We start from the raw sequence: 21,116 nt of genomic DNA, 5'->3' as shown, positions 1-21,116 counted from the left end.
AATATTGCACGGACAAAGGGCCTGGTTAAGGGGTCGTAGTCCCTTGCAACAACGTAAACAGCGCACGCAGGGCCTGATGAATCACCTAGTAGGTGCTGTGGTTGGGGGAGTGGCGGGTGCGGGGGAGACACGGATGGAGGAGGGGTTCCAGGGGTGCTATGGGTGGGAGAGGGGTGGTTGCGGGGCTGGGTCGGTGGTGCCGCGGGTGGGGGAGGGGTGGGCGCGTGGATGCCGCGTGTGGGGGAGGGGCTCCGGAGCCACCGCGGGTGTGAGAAGTGCGGTTGCGGGGGTGCCGCGGGTGGGGGAGGGGCGGGTTGTGGTAGAGGGGGGGTGTGGATGCTGCGGATGGGGCCCGGAGGTATTGCAAGTGGGGGAGGGGCGAGTAATACTTCTCCTGCTACTCCTCCTGGAAGCAGCTAAGCTGCTGTCCTCCCTTTGGCAGTGGCTCTCCCGGAGACTCGCACAGCAGCCAAGCAGCCAGTCACTATTGTTAGCGCCGGTGTCCCAACGTGCCACATTACATGGAAGAAGATGCACTCAATAAACTACAGCTCCCAGCAGCCCTTAGCGACAGAATGCTCCTGCGCTAAGGGCTGCTGGGAGCTGTAGTTTATTTAATTTCGTCTACTTCCCTGTAATGCGGCGCGTTGGGATACCGGCGCTAACAATAGTGACTGGCTGGCAGAACTGACTGACTCGCTGAATCAATGTAAAAGATGAGAGTGCTGTGCAGTGTCAGTGACACTGCACAGCACTGTCACCTTTTACATTGATTCAGCGTCCAGACATTATCCTCCGCGATATCACCCACTCTATACGTTACATTAGCCATCTCAGGGCTTCCAGGCTGGCAGCCCAGGTGCTGTGTTGAAGAGCCAGGGCCTCTGGGGATCTGGGCGCGGCTGTGGAGGGGAGGCACTTCTGTGACATCACGCGCAGAGGAGGCTCCGGGGCTTAGAGAGTATGTTGTGCAGGGAGGGCTATCATACATCTATGCCGGTGGTCACAGCAGCTTTTGTTCCACCTGCGCCGCGGTTAGGGAGTGGGGATTGTTGATACCGGAGGGGTCAGGCGGACTGGCAGCAGGACATAGGTAGCTGCAGTAAAAGGATTCCCCCCCCCCCCCCCCCCCCCTCCTCCCTATCTACAGCGCAGAGACTTGCTTTTTGGCAGTTACAGTACCTTTTTTGTATGGTCTGTACGGAGTACTGGCTCTCCAAACTTCCTTTGAAAGTATAGGAAAAGGGGCGTGGCAACATCCTTTTACTGGTGGCCACGCCCCCTTGTAAAATTTGTAGCTATTTTTATGTGTAAATTGTTGGAGGGTATGTTGCTGCAGATGGAGTGGGCCTATTTTGGGGTGTGGAGCTGGAGCTGCAGCTCCATCAGCCCCATTGTTAATTCTGCTCTGGGAACACAAAGCAGCCAAAGGGCAGAGCCTCCCATAGGATGTAAACTGTGTGGGAGGTCGTTTCTCGCCCAATCAGCCGTGGACTGGGTGTAATAGACCTGCCGCTAACCCAATGAGAGTTCCTAGCCATACCCAGCATTATCCACACAGTCACAGAGTGACAGATCTGGGCTATTATTTAGGAGATTATTACATGTTGTTGCTTCTTTAACACCTCTGACACCCACAATTGCTGTTTTGAACACAGTATTTTATTTTACCATTATACAACCATATAGCAGAATTCTGTAAGGCAACAAAAGGTAAAACAAACACGAAGGAAAAACTAGAAGAGGCATCACTGATCAAACCGACTTATCAGCTTCAAAGGACGGGAGAGCTAATTGGACAAGATCATACTGACAGTAATACTGTGATGATCAGGTTTCCCAACCCAGCTATGAGCACTAGGAGACAGCATGCAGGACAATAAATACTACAAATCCTATATTTGGTTAACTTCAGTACATTGCTTAGTTGTGAGACCTTAATTGTATCATTTTTGTTTAATTATTCGCTTGATACAATTTATTTGTCCCTGTTCAAGAAGTGTTTGCAATACATGAAGGTGTCCATGGCTATGAGCATTTCAATCATCACAAAAAGAATACATACAACCGATATAGGGTTGTATTTATCAAAGCATGAAGGTTTTGTCGGGGGGAGGAGGCTTCGACTGCACACCCTAATTCTAAACATAATCTTAATCAGAGGTGCTACCATGCTGAGACTTGTAGTTCCACACTGGAAATAAAGAGAAAATTAATGTGCACACCCTAAGTACTAAACCAGTGGTGGCCAACGCGTGGCTCTTGAGCCACATGCGGCTCTTTCTTCATTCAAATACTCAAAGTCACGTGACCACAAGAGATCTGTAAACCGCTGCACTCCAGCCAGACATGCAGCAGCACTACGTAGACTGAGAACTGAAGGAGCCAAATACACATGGGGGAGCTGGCTGGAGTTACACAGGCGGGTGCTGGCTGGAGTGACACATGGGGGAACTGAAGTGTATTATGTGAATCTGGCTTTTCAATATATTTTATGCGGATTTGGCTTTTTCAATTATTTGATGTAGAAGTGGCTTTTTCATTGTATTTTATGTTGGATCTGTCTTTTTTAATGTATTTTATACCAGGGGCGTGGCCTAGCAGGCACAAGGTCACACCCCATTCTTGCAAGTGCGCCTTCGGCTCGAAGTCGGCTCTTTGATGTACCTAACAAGATATCTTGGCTCTTTGTCTCTGACTGGTTGGCCACCCCTGTACTAAACACTGCTAATCAACTCTGCAATATGAGTAAATGTGGTGCTTAGCATAATTTTGGCAAAAATATGGGCACACCAACCGCATCCAGGAGACCTCATCTGGTGGGTCCCTAACACTAAGGTTCAAGTCCAGGGCATGGGCCTCCCCAGGCCAGAACAATCCAATCGACCCAAGGCATAATACTAGTGAGAGGTTTGTGTTAAAAAGTGTTCATAGTTTATGATGGCTGCCATACATAAGGCAAAAGCATGCCAAGTGGAAAGGCCTCAGTTTATTATAGCTGTATATTTTTCTTTCATTTACTGTAACTGCATGCTGTGATTGTGACCCATTACATTTGCTTATGCAAAAAAGAAATGGAAATGAAAAAAGAAAAAATAAGATTTTAAACCTACCGGTAAATCTTTTTCTCCTAGTCCGTAGAGGATGCTGGGGACTCCGTAAGGACCATGGGGTATAGACGGGCTCCACAGGAGACATGGGCACTATAAAGAAACTTTAGTATGGGTGTGCACTGGCTCCTCCCTCTATGCCCCTCCTACAGACCTCAGTCAGAGAACTGTGCCCAGAGGAGACGGACAGTACGAGGAAAGGATTGTTGTGAACCCAAGGGCAAGATTCATACCAGCCCACACCATCCACACCGTATAACCTGGAATATACTCAACCAGTTAACAGTATGAACCAACAGTATCAGGCAATGACTGATTTCAACTGTAACATAACCCTTATGTAAACAATAACTATATACAAGCCTTGCAGAAAAGAGTCCGCACTGGGACGGGCGCCCAGCATCCTCTACGGACTAGGAGAAAAAGATTTACCGGTAGGTTTAAAATCTTATTTTTCTCTTGCGTCCTAGTGGATGCTGGGGACTCCGTAAGGACCATGGGGTTTATACCAAAGCTCCAGACCGGCCGGGAGAGTGCGGACGACTCTGCAGCACCGACTGAGCAAACGCAAGGTCCTCATCAGCCAGGGTATCGAACTTATAGAACTTTGCAAAAAAGTGTTTGAACCCGACCAGGTAGCTGCTCGGCAAAGCTGTAAAGCCGAGACGCCTCGGGCAGCCGCCCAAGAAGAGCCCACCATCCTAGTGGAATGGGCCTTTACCAAATTTGGCAATGGCAAACCAGCCGTAGAATGCGCCTGCTGAATCGTGTTACAGATCCAGCAAGCAATAGTCTGCTTTGAAGCGGGAGCGCCAAGTTTGTTGGCTGCATACAGGACAAACAGTGCCTCTGTTTTCCTAACCCTAGCCAATCCTGGCTACATAGATTTTTAAGGCCCTGACTACATCCAGGGACTTGGCGTCCTCCAAGTCTTCCGTAGCCACAGGCACCACAATAGGCTGGTTCATATGAAATGATGAAACCACCTTGGGCAAAAATTGAGGACGAATCCTCAACTCCGCTCTATCCATATGGAAAATAAGATAGGGGCTCTTGTGAGACAAAGCCGCCAATTCGGACACCCGCCTCGCAGATGCCAAGGCCAACAACATGACCACCATCCAAGTGAGAAATTTTAATTCAACCGTCTGAAGCGGTTCAAACCAGTGAGAGTTTAAGAACCGTAACACCACGTTAAGGTCCCATGGTGGGACTGGGGGCACAAAAGGAGGCTGAATGTGCAGCACTCCCTCTACAAAAGTCTGGACTTCTGGAAGAGAAGCCAATTCATTCTGAAAGAAAATCGATAGGGCCGAAATTTGTACTTTAATGGAGCCTAACTTCAGGCCCATATCCACTCCTGTCTGAAGAAAGTGGAGAAAAAGGCCCAGATAGCAATCTTCCGTAGGAGCACTCTTGGCTTCAGACCAAGATACATACTTCCTCCAGATACGGTGATAATGCTTCGCCGTCACCTCCTTCCTAGCCTTGATCAGCGTAGGGATGACTTCTTCAGGAATACCTTTCCCAGCTAGGATTCGGCGTTCAACCACCATGCCGTCAAACGTAACCACGGTAAGTCTTGGAACACGCAGGGCCCCTGCTGCAACAGGTTCTCCCTGAGAAGAAGAGGCCACGGATCTGCTGTGAGCATTTCCTGAAGATCTGAATACCAGGCCCTTCGAGGCCAATCTGGAACAATGAGTATTGTCTGCACTCTTTTTCATCTTATGATTCTCAATATTTTTGAGATGAGAGGAAGAGGAGGGAACACATAGACCGACTGAAACACCCATGGTGTCACCAGGGCTTCCACCGCCACTGCCTGAGGGTCCCTGGACCTGGCACAATACCTCTGAAGCTTCTTGTTGAGGCGTGACGCAGTTATGTCTACTTGAGGAAGTCCCCAATGACTTGTTATCTCTGCAAAAACCTCTTGATGAAGTCCCCACTCTCCTGGATGGAGATTGTGTCTGCTGAGAAAGTCTGCTTCCCAGTTGTCCACACCCGGAATGAAGACTGCTGACAGAGCGCTTACGTGATTTTCCGCCCAGCGAAGAATCCTGGTGGCTTCCGCCATTGCCACTCTGCTCCTTGTCCCGCCTTGGCGGTTTACATGAGCCACGGCTGTGACGTTGTCTGATTGAATCAGAACCGGTAGGTCAAGAAGAAGATTCTCCGATTGTCGTAGGCCGTTGTATATGGCCCTCAATTCCAGTACGTTGATGTGTAGACAAGCCTCCTGGCTTGACCATAGTCCCTGAAAATTCCTTCCTTGTGTGACTGCTCCCCATCCTCGGAGGCTCGCGTCCGTGGTTATCAGAACCCAGTCTTGAATGCCGAACCTGCGACGCTCTAGAAGGTGAGCACTCTGCAGCCACCACAGGAGAGACGCCCTGGGGGACAGGCTTATCCTCTGATGTATTTGTAGATGGGACCCGGACCACTTGTCCAGAAGGTCCCACTGAAAAGTCCTCGCATGGAACCTGCCGAAGGGAATGGCCTCGTAGGCTGCCACCATTTTTCCCAGAACTCGAGTGCATTGATGAACCGACACTCTTTTTGGTTTCAGCAGGTCTCTGACCATCTTCTGGAGGTCCTGGGCTTTTTCCATTGGGAGAAAAACCCTCTTCTGTTCCGTGTCTAGAATCATGCCTAGGAATGATAGACGAGTCGTTGGAATCAATTGAGACTTTGGCAGATTTAGAATCCAACCGTGCTGTTGTAGCACTCTCAGGGAGAGCGACACGCTTCTCAGCAATTGATCTCTCGATCTCGCTTTTATCAGGAGATCGTCCAAGTACGGGATAATTGTGACTCCCTGTCTGCGCAGGAGCACCATCATCTCCGCCATCACCTTGGTGAAAATTCTCGGGGCCGTGGAAAGGCCAAACGGCAACGTCTGAAACTGGTAATGACAGTCCTGTACAGCGAATCTCAGGTACTCCTGATGAGGAGGATATATGTGGACATGAAGGTATGCATCCTTTATGTCTAGTGACACCATAAAATTCGCCCCTTCCAGGCTGGAGATCACTGCCCGGAGCGATTCCATATTGAATTTGAACTTTTTCAAGTACAGGTTTAGGGATTTTAAATTTAAAATGGGTCTGACCGAGCCATCCGGTTTCGGGACCACGAACAGGGTTGAATAGTACCCTTTCCCCTGTTGGACTGGGGGAACCTTGATAATCACTTGCTATTGACATAGCTTTTGAATTGCAGCTAACACTATTTCCCTCTCTGGGGAAGCAGCTGGCAAGGCCGACTTGAAAAATCGGCGAGGAGGCACCTCTTCGAATTCCAGTTTGTAGCCTTGGGACACAATTTCCAGCGCCCAAAGATCCACGTCTGACAGAACCCAGACCTGGCGGAAGAGTTGAAGCCGTGCCCCCACCGGTGCGGACTCCCTCAGTGGAGCACCAGCGTCATGCGGTGGATTTAGTGGTAGCCGGGGAGGACTTCTGCTCCTGGGAACTAGCCGTAGCAGGCGTTCTTTTCCCTCTACCCTTACCTCTGGTGAGGAAGGATGAGCCCCGACCTCTTCTGGACTTACGCGACCCAAAGGACTGCATCTGATATTGTGGAGTTTTCTTTTGCTGTGGGGGAACAAAAGGCAAAAAGGTAGATTTACCCGTGGTAGCTGTGGAAACCAGGTCCGCGAGACCTTCCCCAAATAAAACCTCACCCTTGTAAGGTAAAACCTCCATATGCCTCTTTGAGTCGGCATCACCTGTCCATTGGCGGGTCCACAGGGCTTGCCTAGCCGAAATCGCCATGGCGTTCACTCTCGACCCTAGCAGGCCAACGTCTCTCTGAGCGTCTCTCATATGCAAGACTGCGTCTTTAATGTGACCTAAGATCAATAAAATGGTATCCCTGTCTAGGGTATCCATGTCAGCTGACAAGGTATCTGTCCAAGCTGCAACTGCGCTACATACCCATGCCGATGCTATTGCCGGCCTGAGTAAAGCACCCGTATGTGTATAAATAGATTTCAAGGTAGTTTCCGGTCTGCGATCAGCAGGATCCTTGAGGGCTGTCGTGTCAGGAGACGGTAGCGCCACCTTCTTGGACAAACGCGTTAAAGCCTTGTCCACCCTGGGCGAGGACTCCCATCGTACCCTGTCCCGTGCAGGAAAAGGATACGCCATAAGAATCCTCTTTGGAATCTGCAGTTTTTTATCTGGAGTTTCCCAAGCTTTTTCGAATAACTCGTTCAGCTCATGAGATGGGGGAAAGGTTACCTCAGGTTTCTTTTCCTTAAACATGTGCACCCTCGTGTCAGGGAAAGATGGGTTATCTGTGATATGCAAAACATCTTTTATTGCAATAATCATATAATGAATACTTTTGGCCACCCTTGGGTGTAACCTTGCATCATCGTAGTCGACACTGGAGTCAGAATCCGTGTCGGTATCAGTGTCTGCCATTTGGGATAGAGGACGTTTTGGGGACCCTGAAGGGCCCTGTGACACAGCTAAAGCCATAGATTGACTCCCTGCTTTTTCCCTGGACTCTGCTTTGTTCATCCTTTTATGTAATAAAGTCACAGTTGCATTTAACACATTCCACACGTCCAACCAATCAGGTGTCGGCTTTACCGACGGAGACACCACAATTATTATTATTATTATTATCATTATGCTTTATTTATATGGCGCCACAAGGGTTCCGCAGCGCCCAATTACAGAGTACATATGCACATAATCAAAACACGAAAACAGTGACTTACAGTTGATGACAATTTAGGACAAGTACAGGGTAACTAAGCATAACTACACCAGTAAATGACAGAGAAGTTCCAGGTGGCCAAAAAACTGCTTGATTTGGGCAGTTGAGGATTATTAAAGTAAGAAAAGGATAAGCACATGAGGGAAGAGGGCCCTACTCGTGAGAGCTTACAATCATCTGCTCCACCTCCTCCTTAGATGAGCCTTCCGCATCAGACATGCCGACACACTCGTACCGACACCCACACACACACACAGAGATATATTTATATGGAGACAGTTCCCCAATAAGGCCCTTTAGAGTGACAGAGAGAGAGTATGCCAGCACACACCCAGCGCCAACTCACACTGGAAAATAAAATTCCCAGATAAATAGCGCTTTCTGTATATAATAATCTGTATATAATACCTCACTGCGCCTTACAAATGCCCCCCTCCCATCTTTTCTGCCCTGTGTCACCGTGTTCAGCAGGGGAGAGTCCGGGGAGCAAGCTTCTCTGCAGTTCTCTGTGGAGAAAATGGCGCTGGTTAGTGCTGTGGGATCAGGCTCCGCTCCGCCGATCCCCCCCCCCCCCCCCCCCGGCGGCGGGCTCCGGTCCCGCTCAATTTTGTAATACTGGCGGGGGATTTTAATATATACTGCCTCCGCAGCCTATATATGTACTAGCCAGTCCTAGAGGTATAATATTGCTGCCCAGGGCGCCCCCCCTGCGCCCTGCACCCATCCGTGCCTGCTGTGTGTTTTGTGTGTGGGAGCAATGGCTGCGCGTTACCTCAGAGAAAATCTGAAGTCTTCTGCCGCCTTAGACGTCTTCTTTCTTCCGGCTCTGTGAGGAGGACGGCGGCGCGGCTCTGGGATGAACGGCGAGGGGAGACCTGCGTTCCGACTCCCTCTGGAGCTAATGGTGTCCAGTAGCCTAAGAAGCAGGACCTATCACTTAAGTAGGTCTGCTTCTCTCTCCTCAGTCCCACGATGCAGGGAGCCTGTTGCCAGCAGTGCTCCCTGAAAATAAAAAACCTAACAAAATACTTTATTTTTCAGAGAACTCAGGAGAGCTCCTTGTAATGCACCCAGTCTCCTCTGGGCACAGGAACTAACTGAGGTCTGGAGGAGGGGCATAGAGGGAGGAGCCAGTGCACACCCATACTAAAGTTTCTTTATAGTGCCCATGTCTCCTGTGGAGCCAGTCTATACCCCCATGGTCCTTACGGAGACCCCAGCATCCTCTAGGACGTAAGAGAAATAATTATTATGGAGAGATGATGAAAATTGAGAATGCCATAATACAGCTTCGCAAACTCCGCCATTACAGTCATGGTTTCAAGGATATCCATGCATGAGCACAGGAGACTTAATCCCGCCAAGGGAAAGCCCGACAGTCGGCATGCCGACTGACAGGGACTATTCACTCTCGTGGACACCATTGAGCGGGAATAGAACCAAGCTCAATTCGTAGCTCGTCCATCCCCCCCTTCACCCCCCCAACTGGCAATCTAAACACCCGGATCCCGGCGCCGGTATCCCAACCGCCGGTCACCTAGTCCCAACCCCCGGTCACCTAGACCCAACCCCCTCAGTCAATCTGATTAGACCATCTGGACTCCAGTATAGATACCAGGCTCGGCTGGTTTAAACCAAATGCTTTTTTTTTTTTTTTATAAAGCTTTTCGTACAGACACGGCTGCGTGACTTATTGAAAAAAGCCTATTAAACCAAAAAAGAGTGTTTTTATTGCCAGTGAGATGGCGCTTATGCTTAACTGTGTGTGTGTGTGTGTGTGTGTGTGTGTGTGTGTGTGTGTGTGTGTGTGTGTGTGTGTTTCTCTGAAAAGTACTTTTGTATTTTCCATTTTGTATTACTATTCAGATTTATTATCTGAAGCAAGACTAATGCTTAACATTAACTTGTTGTTGTTATTTTAAATTTCATCTAGGAGTGTACTTTGTATGTATTAATAAGTTTGGTCTATCCACATATATTCAGATGTAATAGGGAAAATTGGTTTTATTGAACTATGCGAAATAAATCAAATAAACGCCTAATAACATTATTAATGTTAGAAAGCATTAAAACATGGTTGATCGAGGTTTCTAATACAGTATTAATTTTTTTTATTCAAAAGCATTTTTTGGGGGGGTGGGTGGGGTGGTGGAAGAGGAGTTTAAAAAAAAAATTCCAACCCTTATAGATACCCTATAATCTTGGACTGTAAAGGCAGAGTTTGGCCTTTCTACATAGTAATTTACATGGTTCAGTTAGAAATACTTGTGGACAAAAGTTTTGCTGGGCACACACCTAACGATATGTGTACCCAGTGACTGCACGATGCAGTGGATGATGGCACCATGTACCATTCCATGTTGCGTTGTTCATTGCATCGTCCCATCTGCTGTGCAGCACGTAATTCGGATCGCTTAGTGTGTACCTAGCATAAGTAGGTAAGAGATGAAGTGCAAGTGAAAAGCCACTAAAAACATTACTTTCAACTATCATTCCTAACAAACAGGACAGGGATTATCCTTACACAAGTTAGGCTGGGTTCAAACCTATAGTACTAAATGTCAGTATCTGAGTCTAGTATCAACACTAATTTCCTAAGCAAAGATCAGGGTATGGATGAAGACAAAATAGGGAGAAATATATACAGTACATTCCCTGGCATACTTGCTAGAATAATGTATGCTTAATCTTAACTTAAAAGTAATGGTGCCCATACACTTGTGAGATAATCGGTGCTAACCTTCGTTTTCGACAGCATCTGTGAGAGAAATCGAAGGATTGTATGCACATTTTAGGTACCTTTCGACGCGATGCGCGGGCACGCTGGTCGAATCTCACGTCTCAAGACAGTATGTGCTGCACTTAATATTTATCGAATCGCAGTGCGATTGCATGTGTTTTTAAAAACACATGCTATATATCGCACTGCGATGTGCGATAGGCACCCGCTGGGAGCGGACTCGGCGGTGATGTGCCCATCACGTGATTACCATGCGATCTATCGCATGATCGCATGGTAATCACTGGTGATTTGCCAACATTTCCTAACCCCACTTGAGGTACCCTTTTAGTGGAATGCGTACCAGAGTAACATCAAAATAACTAAGGATAGAAGGGAATACATCAAGTAGTGCTTTATTTCTATTAGAAGAAAGTACAGACACTCATCTTAAGTTATAAATTGGTGCATAATTCATTGAGATTGACAATCTCTCACTGCTGCAACTTTGACATCCAGCCATTACATGCTTTTTGTACTATGATAGGTATTGACAATCTCTCACTGCTGCAACTTTGACATCCAGCCATTACATGCTTTTTGTACTATGATAGGTATTGACAATCTCTCACTGCTGCAACTTTGACATCCAGCCATTACATGCTTTTTGTACTATGATAGGTATTGACAATCTCTCACTGCTGCAACTTTGACATCCAGCCATTACATGCTTTTTGTACTATGATAGGTATTGACAATCTCTCACTGCTGCAACTTTGACATCCAGCCATTACATGCTTTTTGTACTATGATAGGTATTGACAATCTCTCACTGCTGCAACTTTGACATCCAGCCATTACATGCTTTTTGTACTATGATAGGTATTGACAATCTCTCACTGCTGCAACTTTGACATCCAGCCATTACATGCTTTTTGTACTATGATAGGTATTGACAATCTCTCACTGCTGCAACTTTGACATCCAGCCATTACATGCTTTTTGTACTATGATAGGTATTGACAATTTTATCTTTTACTAGTTATTTCTAGGCCAGACTATAGTCTGTTCTCACTGTGTATTAGTGGGGGTATAGTGATTTGTTCACACCTTGTGGCAACCTTTTGCTGTGGGTGGAGTTTTCAGAGGGTGGGGGCTGCTATCAATTAACCCTGCATCCATGTCTGCATGGTTATTTAACTAGTATTGGTCAAGGCTGCCAGCATTTTAGTTGCCAAGTATATTAGTGCAAAGTAGGATGATATAATCTATGGAGATATACGGAGATAAACAGGAGAGAAACAGAGGGACAGCAGATTATCTCCCCCCACCTCCACAAAAGAACTACAACCAACAGACTATAGTGAGTTACCCATACCACTACCAGTAATGCCTGCAGCCTGCACAGCCTGGATACTGAACAACCTGTCTGATTAAGTAGCAGCCCTACTGCTTTCACACATTGCTCACACTCTCATTTACACAATCTACAACCACTGTGTATCCATCTCAGCCTTTCCATTCCGAACATTATTTCTTAAAATACTGTTTGCACTGTCTTTTGCTTATATTACACCCCACATACTCCTTGTTCATTCTATATTACACCTACACCATTCTATTCCCCTTAACACTACTGTACCAAATTATGGCTCATCGATCCTGTCACATACCAATCCTCACTGCAAGGTCTCACCCCCCAAATTCAAAATCACCCACAAACACTCAGAACCCAGCCAACCTTATCCCTATCTCCCCTGTCCCCTCCCTTCCTTTCTCCTGTGCACTCTGGAATGCTAGATCAATCTGCAACAAGCTGCCAACTATCCATGACCTCTTCATCTCCCACTCTTTTCACCTTCTCGCCATCACTGAAACCTGGCTCTCCTCCTCTGACACCACCTCCCCTGCTGCCCTCTCCTACGGAGGCCTCTCCTTCACCCACACAGTCAGAACTGATGGTCGCCAGGGTGGAGGCGTGGGCGTCCTTCTCTCCCCTAACTGCACCTTTCGTGTCATCCCACCTGAGCCCTCTCTCACACTATCCGCCTCTTCTACCCCATTCACCTCCTTGTGGCAGTGATCTACCGCCCCCCTGGCCACTGTTCACCTTTCCTTGACAACTTTGCTGCCTGGCTTCCCCACTTTCTCTCCTCTGACCTCCCCTCTGTCATCCTCGGAGACTTTAACATCCCTATTGACATCACTAATGCCGCTTCCACTAATCTTCTCGCCCTTTCCACCTCCTTTGGACTTTCTCAATGGACCTCCACCGCTACTCACAATCTCGGCCACTCCCTCGACCTTGTCTTCACCCACCGATGTGATCTCTCTGATTTCTCAAACTCTCCCTTCCCTCTCTCTGACCACCATCTGCTTTCTTTCACCCTCTCATCCTCCCTCCTCCTCTCCACACCCAGACCCACCACCACCAGACGCAATCTTGGGTCTCTCAACCCCACTTTCATGTCCTCCCTCGAGACTTTCCTCTCTCCTCTTTCCACTATGACTTGTCCCAACCAGGCAACCACCTTCTATAACTCTTCCCTAACCGCTGCTCTCGACTCTGTGGCCCCCCTCTCCTCTGTCCCCCTCCACAGCTCCAAACCCCAACCCTGGCACACCAAACTAACACGTTTCTTACAAAAATGCTCACGCTCCGCTGAACGCTCCTGGAGGAAATCTCACTCTCTGCCGGACTTCCTCCACTTCAAGTTTATTCTCTCCTCCTACAGCTCTGCTCTTTCCCTCGCCAAGCAATCCTTTTTCCAAGCACTCATCTCTTCTCAGTCCTCCTGTCCACGCCGTCTCTTTGAAACTTTCAACACTCTCCTTCGCCCCCCTCCTCCTCCCCTCCCATCCTCCCTCACTGCCACTGACTTTGCCTCCTTCTTCATCTCCAAAATTGAGGATATCCGACACGACATCTCCCGCCGTCACCCCTCTGCTACCCCCCTGCCCCCTCTATCCCTCCCCTCCATCTATCCCACCCTGTCCTCCTTCCATCCGACTTCAGAAAAGGAAGTCCACTCCCTCATCTTATCCTCCCCCCCCACCACCTGCCCCCTGGACCCCCTCCCCTCCCGTCTTCTCCGCTCCCTCTCCCCCACTGCCTGCTCCCACCTTGCTCACCTCTTTAACCTGTCCCTCTCCACCGGCATCTTCCCCTCACCATTCAAACATGCTCTGGTCTCACCTATTCTCAAAAAACCCAACTTCGACCCCTCATCACCCACTAACTACCGCCCCATCTCTCTTCTCCCTTTCGCCTCCAAATTACTTGAACGACTAGTCTACAGCCGTCTCACAAGCTACCTCTCTGACAACTCCATCCTCGATCCACTACAATCTGGCTTTCGCCAACTCCACTCAACTGAGACTGCCCTGGTGAAAGTCACCAATGACCTGCTTTCGGCCAAATCCAGGGGCCACTTCTCTCTGCTCATCCTTCTGGACCTCTCTGCTGCCTTTGACACCGTAGATCATCTTCTCCTCCTCGTCACACTCCAAAACGCTGGCCTCTCTAGCACTGTCCTTGACTGGTTTTCTTCTTACCTCACTAAACGCTCCTTCTCTGTGTCTGCCTCAAGCACCACCTCACACCCTTCAATCCTTCCTGTTGGTGTCCCTCAGGGTTCTGTCCTTGGACCCCTTCTGTTCTCCCTGTATACCTCTTCCCTGGGTGCGCTCATTAACTCATTTGGCCTTCAATACCACCTCTATGCTGATGACACACAACTCTACCTCTCATCTCCTGATCTGTCCCCCTCTGTCCTCTCTCAGGTTTCTAGCTGCCTCTCTGCAATCTCCTCCTGGATGTCTGAACGCTCTCTAAAGCTCAACATGGACAAAACGGAACTCATCATCTTCCCCCCATCCAGAGCAACACCCCCGACCAATATCTCCATTATTGTTGACAACACCACCATCTCCCCCGTTCCCCAACTCCGCTGCCTGGGCGTCACTCTTGACTCCTCCCTCTCCTTTGCACCCCACATCCAAGCTCTGGCACAATCCTGTCGTTTCCAGCAACGCAACATTGCTCGTATCAGGCCATATCTCTCCCAGAGTGCAACTAAACTCATCATCCACTCACTGGTCATCTCACGACTTGATTACTGCAATGTCCTCCTCACTGGCCTCGCATGCTCCCATCTTGCTCCCCTCCAATCTGTCCTGAACTCCGCAGCTAGGCTTATCTTCCTCTCCCGCCGCACCACATCTGCCACTCCCCTTCAACAAAATCTACACTGGCTCCCATTCCCCTACAGAATCCTCTTCAAACTCCTCACCCTCACATACAAGGCCATCTCTAATTCCACTGCTCCCTACATCTCCAACCTCCTTTCCCTTCATACTCCCTCCCGCCCCCTACGGTCGACTAATGACCGTCGCCTCTCCACCGCCCTGGTCACTGCTTCCCATGCACGAGTTCAGGATTTTGCACGTGCTGCACCCCTTCAGTGGAACGCACTCCCCCGCTCCATTAGACTCTCCCCAACCTTGCAAAGCTTCAAATGGGCTCTAAAAACCCACCTATTCATCAAAGCGTACCCTTCTAATGCATAACCCAGAGCTGAAGCCGTGCCTCCACCTCCTGCCTCATGCCGTGAACATCTCAGCTTTGCTTGCATACTGCCATCAGGCTACCTCCCACTTGCCTGCACCTCTTGTCATCTGTCTGTCGCCCCTCCCCAATAGATTGTTAGCTCTTCAGAGCAGGGCCCTCTTTCCTCTTGTTATCTAAGCCCTCGTCTCAACACATTTCACTCACAGCTCTCCCCTACTCAACGACCATTTTTATCCTGCTAGTAAAGGTTCATCTCCATCTATGAACACCAGCCTCTAGTAGTACGATGATCACTCCCTCAATACTTACATCTTAGCTGTACTATGTCTTGAGAATGTGTGGTGCTCTGTTACCTGTACTCTATTTCTGTTATTTATTTACTGTAATGCAATGTTTTGTCCCCTGTACTGTCCTTTGTACGGCGCTGCGAAACACATGTGGCGCCTTATAAATAAAATGTAATAATAATAATAATAATAATTGTAGCTGCAATACTCGAGATACATTTTTAGACACTTCTTTAATTAGATTCTGAAATTATTTCACTGCTTTCTTTGGGATGCGGTTAATATACCGCCTGTCGGGATCCCGGTGTTCGGGATACAGATGCCGGAATCCCGACAGCGGGGGAGGTGCCGGCGGTCATAATCCAGACTGCAGCCCCATATTGCCACTCAGGTGGTGGGTCCACGCCACCACCCAAGTGGGAATCTAACATGTGGCAAGCGAAGCTCGCCTCCGGCCCAAAGCATGGCAAGGCGCAGCGAGCCCGCGAGGGTACTCGCTGCCGTGATTCCGGCTGACGTGATGTCATTGTCGGTATACTGACAGCCGGCATCCCGCCTGCTGGTCTCCCGTGTGTATTCCCTTTATTCATGTGTCTGGAATTAGTAAGATTAGAACAATAACAAATTGGACCAAAAGAAACAGTGGTGATACAAAAGTACAATTAGGAAATATCAGAAAAAATAGGATTTTAATTACCTACCGGTGAATCCTTTTCTCGTAGTCAGTAGAGGATACTGGGGTATCATTTAGTACCATGGGGTATAGACGGGTCCACTAGGAGCCATGGGCACTAAGAATTTGATAGTGTGCGCTGGCTCCTCCCTCTATGCCCCTCCTACCAGACTCAGTCTAGGAAACTGTGCTGGAGGAAATGGACATACTTTGAGAGAAGGATAGATAAAGATAGTGGGGAGATTCCGAACCAGCACAAACAAAACTGAGGAAAGCTATGCTAACCCAACTTTAAACATGAATAGCAACAGCTGAACCAACAATACTTAACCAAGTAACAGTGCAGGAAGAACAAAGCAACGGTCAGGCACCCAGTATCCTCTATGGCAGTGGGTCGGGGGTAAAAGGGGTAAATAGGAAATTATTGGGGGTAAGAGAAGGTTGCGCTGCCGAGACACAATCCCGTCCAGCTCGAGATGTGACGTGCTGACATCACACCGCGCTCCCTCCTGCCCGTCCTGCGCTGTGCTCCTGGCCGCCTTGTACTGTGTTCCTGGCCGCAGAGTGACGTCAGCAAGTCCCTCATGCCCACCCGTCCTCCTGCGCTGTCCTGTCCTCCCGCGGCCCGTCAACCCACACACAGAACTTTAAGTGTTTTGTGGCTGACCGCAGACGGAGGTCCGCAGGATCAGACAGTGGCCCACATAATAGTGGGAAATTCCCACTGACATTACTGAGGTGAGGATGTGACCATCTGTTTCCTAAAAGTCGTGCCACCCACTTTCCCCCTCATCCATCTTTCTTACATTCATTCCGGTGTTTTGGGGAGAAAGTGTTAATTAACCCATTCATTGCCAAAGAATTAATTGTCGAGAATAATAAAAATTATATACACCAGAATCTAAATTCTTTCTTAAAGTGCCCATGTCTCCTCCGTCTATTCCCCATGATCCTTACGGAGTCCCCAGCATCCACTACGGACTACGAGAAATAGATTTACCAGTAAGTAAAATCTTATTTTCTCTAACGTCCTAGTGGATGCTGGGGACTCCGTAAGGACCATGGGGATTATAGCAAAGCTCCCAAACGGGCGGGAGAGTGCGGATGACTCTGCAGCACCGATTGAGCAAACACAAGGTCCTCCTCAGCCAGGGTATCAAACTTGTAGAACTTTGCAAAGGTGTTTGAACCTGACCAAGTAGCCGCTCGGCAAAGCTGTAATGCCGAGACCCCTCGGGCAGCCGCCCAAGAAGAGCCCACCTTCCTTGTGGAATGGGCCTTAACTGATTTAGGCAGCGGCAACCCAGCCGCAGAATGAGCCTGCTGAATCGTGTTACAGATCCAGCGAGCAATAGTTTGCTTTGAAGCAGGCGCCCCAAGCTTGTTGGAAGCATACAGGATAAACAAAGATTCTGTTTTCCTGACCCTAGCCGTTCTGGCTACATAAACCTTCAAAGTCCTGACCATATCCAGTTACTCGGAATCCTCCAAGTCAGTAGTAGCCACAGGCACCACAATAGGTTGGTTCATATGAAAAGATGACACCACTTTTGGCAGAAATTGTGGACGGGTCCGCAATTCTGCCCTGTCCATATGGAAAACCAGATAGGGGCTTTTATGTGACAAAGCCGCTAATTCTGACACACGCCTAGCCGAAGCCAAGGCTAATAGCATGACCACCTTCCACGTGAGATATTTTAACTCCACCGTTTTGAGTGGCTCAAACCAGTGTGACTTCAGGAAACTCAACACCACGTTAAGATCCCAAGGTGCCACTGGAGGCACAGAAGGGGGGCTGAATATGCAGCACTCCCTTTACAAACGTCTGAACTTCAGGAAGAGAAGCCAGTTCTTTTTGAAAGAAAATGGATAGGGCTGAAATCTGGACCTTAATGGAACCCAATTTCAGGCCCAAAGTCACTCCCGACTGTAGGAAGTGAAGGAAACGGCCCAGCTGGAATTCCTCCGTAGGGGCATTCCTGGCCTCACACCAAGCAACATATTTTCGCCATATACGGTGATAATGTTTAGCCGTCACGTCCTTCCTAGCCTTTATCAGCGTAGGAATGACCTCATCCGGAATGCCTTTTTCTGCTAGGATCTGGCGTTCAACCGCCATGCTGTCAAACGCAGCCGCGGTAAGTCTTGGAACAGACAGGTCCCCCATAGCAACAAGTCCTGTCTTAAAGGCAGAGGCCATGGGTTCTCTGTGAGCATTTCTTGCAGATCTGGATACCAAGTCCTTCTTGGCCAATCCGGAACAATGAGTATTGTTCTCACTCCTCTTTTTCTTATGGTTCTCAGCACCTTGGGTATGAGAGGAAGAGGAGGGAATACATAGACCGACTGGAACACCCACGGTGTCACCAGTGCGTCCACAGCCATCGCCTGAGGGTCTCTTGACCCGGCGCAATACCTCTGCAACTTCTTGTTGAGGCGGGATGCCATCATGTCCACCTGTGGCAGTTCCCACCGACTTGCAACCTGCGTGAAGACTTCTTGATGAAGTCCCCACTCTCCCGGGTGGAGGTCGTGCCTGCTGAGGAAGTCTGCTTCCCAGTTGTCCACTCCCGGAATTAACACTGCTGACAGTGCTCTTACGTGATTCTCCGCCCAGCGAAGAATTCTGGTGGCTTCCGCCATCGCCACCCTGCTCCTTGTGCCGCCTTGGCGGTTTACATGAGCCACTGCGGTGATATTGTCTGACTGAATCAGCACCGGTTGGTCGCGAAGCAGGGTCTCCGCTTGACGTACGGCGTTGTATATGGCCCTTAGTTCCAGGATATTGATGTGAAGGCAAGTCTCCTGACTTGACCACAGACCTTGGAAGTTTTTTTCCCTGTGTGACTGCCCCCCACCCTCGGAGGCTTGCATCCGTGGTCACCAGGACCCAGTCCTGAATGCCGAATCTGCGGCCCTCGAGAAGGTGAGCACTCTGCAGCCACCACAGGAGAGACACCCTGGCCCTGGGGGATAGGGTGATCAGCCGATGCATCTGTAGATGTGATCCGGACCACTTGTCCAGTAAGTCCCATTGAAAGGTCCTCGCATGGAACCTGCCGAAAGGAATGGCCTCGTATGATGCCACCATCTTTCCCAGGACTCGCGTGCAGTGATGCACCGACACCTGTTTTGGTTTTAATAGGTCTCTGACCAGTGTCATGAGCTCCTGAGCCTTCTCCATTGGGAGATAAACCCTCTTCTGGTCTGTGTCCAGAATCATGCCCAGGAAGGGCAGACGAGTCGTAGGAATCAGCTGCGACTTTGGAATATTTAGAATCCAGCCGTGCTGTTGTAACACCTCCCAAGAGCGTGCTACGCTGATCAGCAACTGCTCTCTGGACCTCGCCTTTATGAGGAGATCGTCCAAGTATGGGATAATTGTGACCCCTTGCTTCCGCAGGAGCACCATCATTTCCGCCATTACCTTGGTAAATATTCTCGGTGCCGTGGAGAGACCAAACGGCAACGTCTGGAATTGGTAATGACAATCCTGTACCACAAATCTGATGAACCCCTTGATGAGGTGGATTAATGGGGACATAATGGTAAGCATCCTTTATGTCCAGAGACGCCATAAAATCCCCCCCTTCCAGGCTTGCGATGACCGCTCTGAGCGATTCCATCTTGAACTTGAACCTTTTCAGGTATATGTTCAGGGATTTTAAATTCAATATGGGTCTGACCGAACCGTCCGGTTTCGGTACCACAAACATGGTCGAATAATAACCCCTTCCCTGTTGAAGGAGGGGAACCTTTACCACCACATGCTGAAGATACAATTTGTGAATTGCAGCTAACACTATTTCCCTCTCTAAGGGGGAAGCTGGCAGGGCCGATTTGAGGTAACGGTGAGGGGGCATCTCTTCGAATTCCAGCTTGTATCCCTGAGACACAATCTCTATAGCCCAGGGATCCACCTGGGAGTGAACCCACTTGTGGCTGAAATTTCGGAGACGCGCCCCCACCGGGCGTAGCTCCGCCTGTGGAGCCCCAGCGTCATGCGGTGGATTTAGTGGAAGCCGGGGAGGACTTCTGTTCCTGGGAACTAGCTGTATTGTGCAGCTTCTTTCCTCTACCCCTGCCTCTGGCAAGAAAGGACGCACCTCGTACTTTGCCTTTTTGTGATCAAAAGGACTGCATTTGATAATACGGTGCGCGCCTTCTTAGGTTGTGAGGGAATATATGGCAAAAAATTTGACTTTCCAGCCGCAGCTGTGGAGACCAGGTCCGAGAGACCGTCCCCAAACAATTCCTCACCCTTGTAAGGTAAAACCTCCATGTGCCTTTTGGAGTCGGCATCGCCTGTCCATTGCCAAGTCCACAGGACCCTTCTGGCAGAAATCGACATTGCATTTATTCTAGAGCCCAGTAGGCTAATGTCTCTTTGAGCATCTCTCATATATAGGACAGCGTCTTTTATATGCCCCAGGGTCAGCACTAAAGTATCCTTGTCCAAGGTATCAAGTTCCTCAGATAAGGTATCTGTCCATGCAGTTACAGCACTACACATCCAGGCCAACGCAATCGCCGGCCTTAGTAGGGTACCTGAATGTGTATAAATGGACTTCAGGGTACCCTCCTGCTTTCTATCCGCAGCATCCTTCAGGGTGGCCGTATCCTGTGACGGTAGGTTTACCCTCTTGGATAAGCGTGTTAAAGCTTTGTCTACCCTAGGGGAGGATTCCCAGCGTAACCTGTCCGTTGGCGGGAGAGGATACGCCATAAGCATCCGTTTGGAAATCTGCAGTTTTCTATCTGGAGATTCCCAAGCCTTTTCACATAACTCATTTAATTCATGTGAAGGGGGAAAGGTCACCTCTTGCCTTTTTTCCCCATACATATAAACCCTCTTGTCAGGGACTGGGGTTTCCTCTGTGATGTGCAACGCATCCTTCATTGCTATAATCATGTAACGGATGGCTTTAGCCATTTTAGGCTGTAACTTTGCATCATCGCCATCGACACTGGAGTCAGAATCCGTGTTGACATCTGTGTCAATAATTTGGGATAGTGGGCGCTT

General features: G+C 49.0%; 1 protein-coding gene across 4 annotated transcripts in view; it reads right to left on the bottom strand.

Moving 5' to 3' along the window:
* The window catches only part of PCCA (propionyl-CoA carboxylase subunit alpha), a 972,421-nt gene that overhangs the window by 745,142 nt on the left and 206,163 nt on the right, over positions 1 to 21,116 (bottom strand). The window lies entirely within an intron of this gene.

Source organism: Pseudophryne corroboree, chromosome 2, assembly GCF_028390025.1.
Source record: "Pseudophryne corroboree isolate aPseCor3 chromosome 2, aPseCor3.hap2, whole genome shotgun sequence".
NCBI classification, from domain to species: Eukaryota; Metazoa; Chordata; class Amphibia; order Anura; family Myobatrachidae; genus Pseudophryne; species Pseudophryne corroboree.
The sequence above is the reverse complement of the archived record's forward strand: the minus strand, read 5'-3'. Positions and strand labels throughout refer to the sequence as shown.